The sequence below is a fragment of the Triticum dicoccoides genome, chromosome 6B (genome assembly GCF_002162155.2).
Source record: "Triticum dicoccoides isolate Atlit2015 ecotype Zavitan chromosome 6B, WEW_v2.0, whole genome shotgun sequence".
In the NCBI taxonomy this organism is placed as follows: domain Eukaryota; kingdom Viridiplantae; phylum Streptophyta; class Magnoliopsida; order Poales; family Poaceae; genus Triticum; species Triticum dicoccoides.
The window spans coordinates 533,897,750-533,905,115 of NC_041391.1; positions in this window are offsets into that span (position 1 = coordinate 533,897,750).

Here is a 7,366-nt window from a genome sequence, read left to right on the forward strand (position 1 = left end):
GATCCACCGCCCTCCGGTGCCGCCCGCCGCCCTCCAGCGCCGCCTCGTCCTCTGCCGCCCTGCTCTCTGGCGCACCTCGCCCCGCCGTCGGAGCTCAGCACCGCCGCCTCCCCGTGACTCCCCGCGCCGCCCCACGCCGGGATCCGGCCGGATCCGGCGAGATCCGGCCGGATCCGCCCGTCCCCGGCCATCTCCCTCCTCTCCGGCAGCTTCTCCGGCGAGTTCATCCGGCCGCCTCGATCCACATGCCCCGAACCCTAGATCCGTTTCAGGAGGTGATTTTCTCTAAGTCCTGAAATGTTTGCATTCTGGTGCTATGTTCTGCATGCCATAACTTCTCGTGTGCTGCTCCGTTTTGTGCGTGTAATATATCGAAATGTTCATTGTGAGATGATATTCATTTCATTAAATTGTCCCATGCTTGTTTGAATACATCTTGGTGCCCTAATCATCATTGCAAGAGTGCTATATGATGTTAACCTGCTGAAACTGTTATAACTTACTGTTTTGTCTTTTTTGTTGCATTTTGTGTGTGCATCCTATGAGCATGATGTCTACATAATTTAGGAGCATTTTTATGCCATCTTTACAGTGGTGCAATCCATGTATTTTTGTGAGTTTTGTAGTGAGTGCATCAAGCTCGTGAAGTAGGATACTTGCTGTTACTGTTTTGTTAGGCTAAATCTGTTATATCATGTTGCTATGTAAACCTGCTGCTACAAGTCATTCTATGCATAATATGGAGATATTCACTAAGTATGTTCTGTTATACACGTCATGCTATATCCATCCATGCCCTTGGTTGCAATTATAGCTTGTTGTAGATTGTTGTTATCATGTTCCAAAGTTGTTAAATAATGTTGCTCTTAGCCTGTTAACATGAAGTTCAGTTTTGCCATGTGTTTGGTAGTGATCCATGAACCCCATGAACTTGATCTTGCCATGCTTACCTTCACAAATGTGTCTTCTTACTGTTGGTCAATTTTTCATGCCATGACTTGCTCTGTGGGGAGTGGTACAAGCTCACCAACATGCCTACTTATCGTTGCTCCTGTCATGTACTGTTATTCTGAATCTGTCATCATTTGTCATGTTTGCATGGATGCTACCATCTTTTCTGTTGATCCTTAGAATTAGTTCAGTAAGTGTGTTTTATTCCTTGTCTTTATTATTGGCATGCCATGCCTTTGTGTGCCATGATAAGTTCCTATAACATGTTGTTTGATAGCTCTAAACATTGCAACCTGATGTTATTTCTGTCATGCTCAGTGATTTTCTGCCAAGTCTATGAACTGTTATTATTTGCAATCTTGCCATGTCCTTTTGAGCATGTTCTAGTGATTTCTGGAGATAGATCAGTGTTCATGCTTTGTCATGCTTTACCTGTACATCATGTCCATGCATTTTGTTTTCATGTTGAGGTGATGTAGCATATTGTTTTGATACTTGATAGATGCCTAGTTGCTGTTTTGGACAGATTGTTGTTATATCTTGTTTGGAGTGTATGTGTTGCACCGTTGCTCCGTTTGGAATGTGCCCTATATGAAACTTGCTTGATTTTGCATGTAGCTTCATATTATCATCTTGCATCCATGTTTTGAGAGTGTTTTCTTGATGTTTGAATGCATTTTGCATCAATGCCATGTTTGACTTGTTTTGCTAATATCTTCTAGGCCATAGCTCCGGACTAATTGAACTTTATATGTAACTTGACTAGAATTTTGTGTAGATAATCTTGGTGCATCTTAACTTGCTGTTTAACAACTTGAACATAAGGTTTATTCAGATCTGGACCAATTTCGAAATTTGCATATGAGGACTTACCGGATTTGTTATATGTTGTTTCCGGCCTCATTTAAACTTGCTTTGATGTGTTGCTCTTATATGCATAATATCTTGCCATGAGTAGCTGCATGTAGCTTTGCCATGCATCATACTTGGTTGAGCATCATGCCATGTCTATGTGTTGTGTGTTTACCTTGTTGTTTGCTTCTTTCCGGTTGAGCTCCTTCTCGTTAGTTCCTGTTTCGTTGCGATCGTGAGGATTCGTTCGTCTACGCTTGGTTCGTCTTCGTGGCTTCATCTTCTTCATGGACTCGTTCTTCTTCCTAGTGGGATTTCAGGCAAGATGACCGTTACCTTGGATCTCACTACTATCATTGCTATGCTAGTTGCTTCATTCTATCGCTATGCTGTGCTACCTATCTCTTGCTTATCAAGCCTCCCAAATTTGCCATGTCAGCCTCTAACCTTTTTCACCCTTCCTAGCAAACCATTGCTTGGCTATGTTACTGCTTTGCTCAGCCCCTCTTATAGCGTTGTTAGTTGCAGGTGAAGTTGAAGATTGCTCCATGATGGACAGGATTATGTTGGGATATCACAATATCTCCTATTTAATTAATGCATCTATATACTTGGTAAAGGGTGGAAGGCTCGGCCTTATGCCTGGTGTTTTGTTCCACTCTTGCCGCCCTAGTTTCCGTCATACCGGTGTTATGTTCCTTGATTTTGCGTTCCTTACGCGGTTGGGTGATTTATGGGACCCCCTTGACAGTTCACTTTGAATAAAACTCCTCCAGCAAGGCCCAACCTTGGTTTTACCATTTGCCTACCTAAGCCTTTTTCCCTTTGGTTTCCGGAGCCCAAGGGTCATCTTTATTTTAACCCCCCCCCCCGGGCCAGTGCTTCTCTAAGTGTTGGTCCGAACAAGAGCCACTTGCAGCGCCACCTCGGGGAAACTAGAGGTCTGGTTTTAGCTGTACGTAGTGTTCATCCGGTGTGCCCTGAGAATGAGATATGTGCAGCTCCTATCGGGATTTTTCGGCACATCGGGCGGCTTCGTTGGTCTTGTTTTACCATTGTCGAAATGTCTTGTAAAATGGGATTCCGAGGCTGATCGGGTCTTCCTAGGAGAAGGAATATCCTTGGTTGACCGTGAGAGCTTGTGATGGGCTAAGTTGGGACACCCCTGCAGGGTATAAACTTTCAAGAGCCATGCCCGCGGTTATGTGGCAGATGGAAATTTGTTAATGTCCGGCTGTAGAGAACTTCATACTTGACGTAATTAAAATGCATCAACCGCATGTGTAGACGTGATGGTCTCTTTTCGACGGAGTCCGACAAGTGAACACGGTCTTTGTGTTATGATTGTGCGTAAGTAGTTTCAGGATCACTTCTTGATCACTTCTAGCTTCTCGACCGTTCCGTTGCTTCTCTTCTCGCTCTTGTTTGCATATGTTAGCCACCATATTTTCTTAGTGCTTGTTGCAACTCCACCTCAGTACCACTTCCTACCCATAAGCTTAAATAGTCTGGATCTCACGGGTTTTGAGATTCCTGAGTCCTCGTGACTCACCAGATACTATCACAACAGTTGCAGGTGCCGATGATACCAGTGCAGGTGATGCAACCGAACTCAGATGGGAGCTCAACGAAGATCTTGGTTGTTGCTATGTTTAGTTTCATGTTGATCAGTAGTGGAGCCCAGTTGGGACGATCGGGGGTCTAGCAGTTGGGTTATCTTCTTTTCTTTTGGCTTCATCCATAGTCGGACTATGTGTGTGCTCTGAATGATGTATGAATTATATGTTCATTGCATGAAGTAGCGATTGTAAGCCAACTCTTTATCCCATTCTTGTTCATTACATGGGATTGTGTGAAGATGACCCTTCTTGCGACAAAACCACCATGCGGTTATGCCTCTAAGTCGTGCTTCGACACGTGGGAGATATAGCTGCATCGTGGGTGTAACAAGTTGGGCAAAGTGAATGATCATACAAGAGATAGATAATGTCATCATTCAAGCATAAACATAAGGTATGATATGATCAAGCACATGATCATACAAAGTATCTCACACACAAGCAAGCAAAGCAAATAAGTAGCAAAAAGAGGCAAATCTCTCTCTCCGAAGCCTATGATCTATACACTTTCTCCCCCTTTGGCAACAAGTTACCAAAAAGCTCGAAAATGTATAGTGCTATGCGTCTATCTAGGCTTGATATTCAGAAGGAGGTGTTGAGATGACTCCAAGGACTAAAGCATCAGTTGAACATGTTGGAGCTGGAGGGGTTGCCACTGGAGGGGCAACTAGAGCTATAGGAGTTGTGGATGCAGGTGCTGAAGTTGTTGTTCTTGTGTCTGGCACTGGCACAGCTGCAGACCTCTGTCCTCTAGGTACTCTGTGGAACACATGTGTAGTTGCTTTGCCCTTCCTCTCCTCTGCTTCTTCCTAGAGCTCTTCAACTGTTGTCTGTATCTGAGTCACTTTCAAGTCCAGATCATAGAATTTTGTCTCAGTGATTCTCTCCAAGCTCTCCTGGTTCTGAGTCGGGCTGGCCAGTCCTTTCCCAATCCTCAAGGTTGCTTGAATCAGATATCCAAGCTGGTCTTGCTTTGACTTGAGAAATACTTCTAAAGCTTCTACAGTAGTGGGCATCTTTGCTGCTTTCTCTACTTCCGATTTTTCCTTCTTCTCATGAGCTTCAACTGAAGTGGGATTTTCAGCATCCATGACAGCTGTGTTGTCCTCAAAGTCGGGCAACAAAGGAAGATGTTCTTTATCCAACAGATAACAAGTAGTAGACTGACCCAAACTTATGTGTTTCCAAGGCCTTATCTGGAATTTCCTTATGCATATTGTCCATGGAGTGATGATCCTTCTTCTTCTCAGCATAGACATCAATGTCATTCTCTTCTTCTTCAGGTGCATTTATGAGCTTGGCCCACTCATCAATTGTAGATTGGTGCCTCTGACCTTCAGTCATCCACACAATCCTTCCATCAGCATAAAAATGAGTTGTTGAGTAGAATTGCATAATGAGCTCGTCATTCCACTTTGTCAACTCTTGACCAATAAAGTCGTTAACACCATTGGACTTAAAGCTATCATGCACTCCAGGGAAATGATCTGCATTTGCATCAATGTATTTCCAATCAACCCATCTCATGTCACTTACAATGGGCTTCTTGTCCAGCAAAACTGTCTCATAAAAATATTTTTGCTCTTTGGTGTGGAACCTGTAGTCCACTGCAGTCCTCCTCCTCATAGCATATGGATCTGCTTGTCTCCATCTTCTGAGACCTGCATCCTTTCTCTCCTTTATGTTTTCAACTACTGGGTGACTGTCATTACGGTCTGGAATCTTAGGTTTTAGCTTCCTGAGCACTGGGGCTTCAGCATCTTCTACAGCTTCAGGCACTGGGGCCTTGTTCTTCTCTGAAGCAGGTATGTTCTTGGTGCTTCTCTTTGGAGCTTTCTTGGAGGCTTGAGCTGGAGATTTGGGGGTTGTCTTGGGCTTTGAAGGAGCTGCCCCAGACTTGATGGCATCCCCCATCAGCTTCTATGACTTAGCACAAGGTGCTTGTGCAGCAACCTCTTCTTCCTCTTCCTCTTCACTGGCAGAGTCTCTCCTCATGGATGGATTTCCAAGCACTCTAGCAGTGGTTTTCCTAACTCTCTTCTTCCCTTCTTCACCTGATCTTTGCTCAAGTGAGAATGCCATGGTCTTTTGAGTTGCTCCCCTGGCCTTAGACATAGGAACTCTCTTGGCAGGGGCCTTCACATTCTTTCCTGGCTTGGTGGAAGCAGCATCACCATATTCTTTTGTTAGCACTTTCTTCTTTAGGCTGACTTCCTCAATCTCAAAGTCTTCATATTCAGAGTCTGATGTTTTCTTCTTTCTTTTCCTAGTCTGAGCCTTAGGCAGGTTGCTTGGAGTGCTCCTACTTCCTTCATCATAGCTTCTAGAGGGACTAGTGCCCTAAATCAAGTCCATCTGCTCCTCTGACTTGTTCTGACTATCCCTTTGATCAGGCATTCTGCACAGCAAACTAAAAACTGGCCCTGTGAATAGTTGTAGATGAGATAGAGTAGATGTGCATCACAAAGTGCAGAGTTTTTGCAAAAAGAATGACTCAAAAACTTAGTTTTAGTTTTCTACAGGAAGCATTTTGGAGCTATCGATTTGTAAAACTCAGTGACACCAAAGCAACTTTGGAGTCTAAACATGTGGAATCGGTCAGACCGAGACACAGTTCGATGACTCCGAGTTTGCTAGGGTTTCACAAAGTCCTGGTATCGGTTACACCGATTTGCAACTTTCGATCAGACCAAAAATCACTTGTGCATTGGCCTAAGGCAAATCGGTGGGACCGATTCCTACAATTCGGTCGGTCCGAGATGAGTCTGGCGGAAACCTAACCCTAAATTTTCAACTCAAATCTAATCTAGAGAATGTTTTCTGTGGATGGATCAATCTCATACTTGCAAATAAACTTGGCATTGCCTTTATGCTAGGAATCGGAGTTAAAATAAAGCACAAAGAGTTGAGCTCATACCCTAGCTTGGTGATGAGCTCGCTACAGCAGCAACGGAGGGGAGGATTTCCGTTGACGGCGGTGGAGACCAACGGTGGGAGGTCGCTGGCAACGAGTAGATGATCCGAAGACCGAGGAGGCAGAGCAGGACACGCACATGCGAAGAGGTTTGGGAGAGATTTCCAAATTCTGACCCATCAGTATATATATCTTGGCACTGTCGGTGTGACCGAGTGGAACAACTCGGTGGCACCGAGATGCAGAATCGCAAGCGGTTACTACAACTCGGTGAGACCAAAAAGTTCTAATCGGTTGCACCGAGATTGAAAACTTGATCAACCTAGTGAACTCGGTGTGACCAAAATGGAGGAGTCATTTAGACCGAAATACACAAAGAGGTTTTGGAAGTTTTAAGTCTATGACAAAACGGGACTCCGAGTGCTCCTCACACAAAGGGTTTGAATTTGAGTTAGATCAGACTTTGTGATGTAGCATGAATAGAGTTTGAGAAGAGATAAGCATAGATATCTAGAGGGAGTTCTTACGCATTCTTGTCCATCCATTTGGAAAAAAGGAGAAAAATCCAAACAATCAAAGCAACAAATGGATGTCCTCGAATGAGAAAAGTATGCAACCAACATGCTCACACAATAAAATAGCAAATGAAATATATGGCAAAGCATTCACAATCACTCTAGCATCTATCAGGCAATTGGCGATGACTAGGTCATCTATATATGTGTATATTGACTTAGGAGTCAAATGAGAACGTTTCATCATAGGTCATACTCATCGTTTAAGCACAAGTGGGGTTACCACTTTTACATAAAGCATTGTTGTGTTCACACCATTAGAGTTGCTTTAGCTCAATTCTTAGAGTAAGGCTCCCCCTAGATGTGATATCCCCCATAAGAGGGATGAACTAACCTTGGGTTTTGTCGATGATGACTTCATGTAGATATCAAAGATGTGGATGCTCAATGTTTTGACTCCGCGGCATCACAGCACTACAAAAAATACACTTCCGTGATGATACGTGTTTGTCACA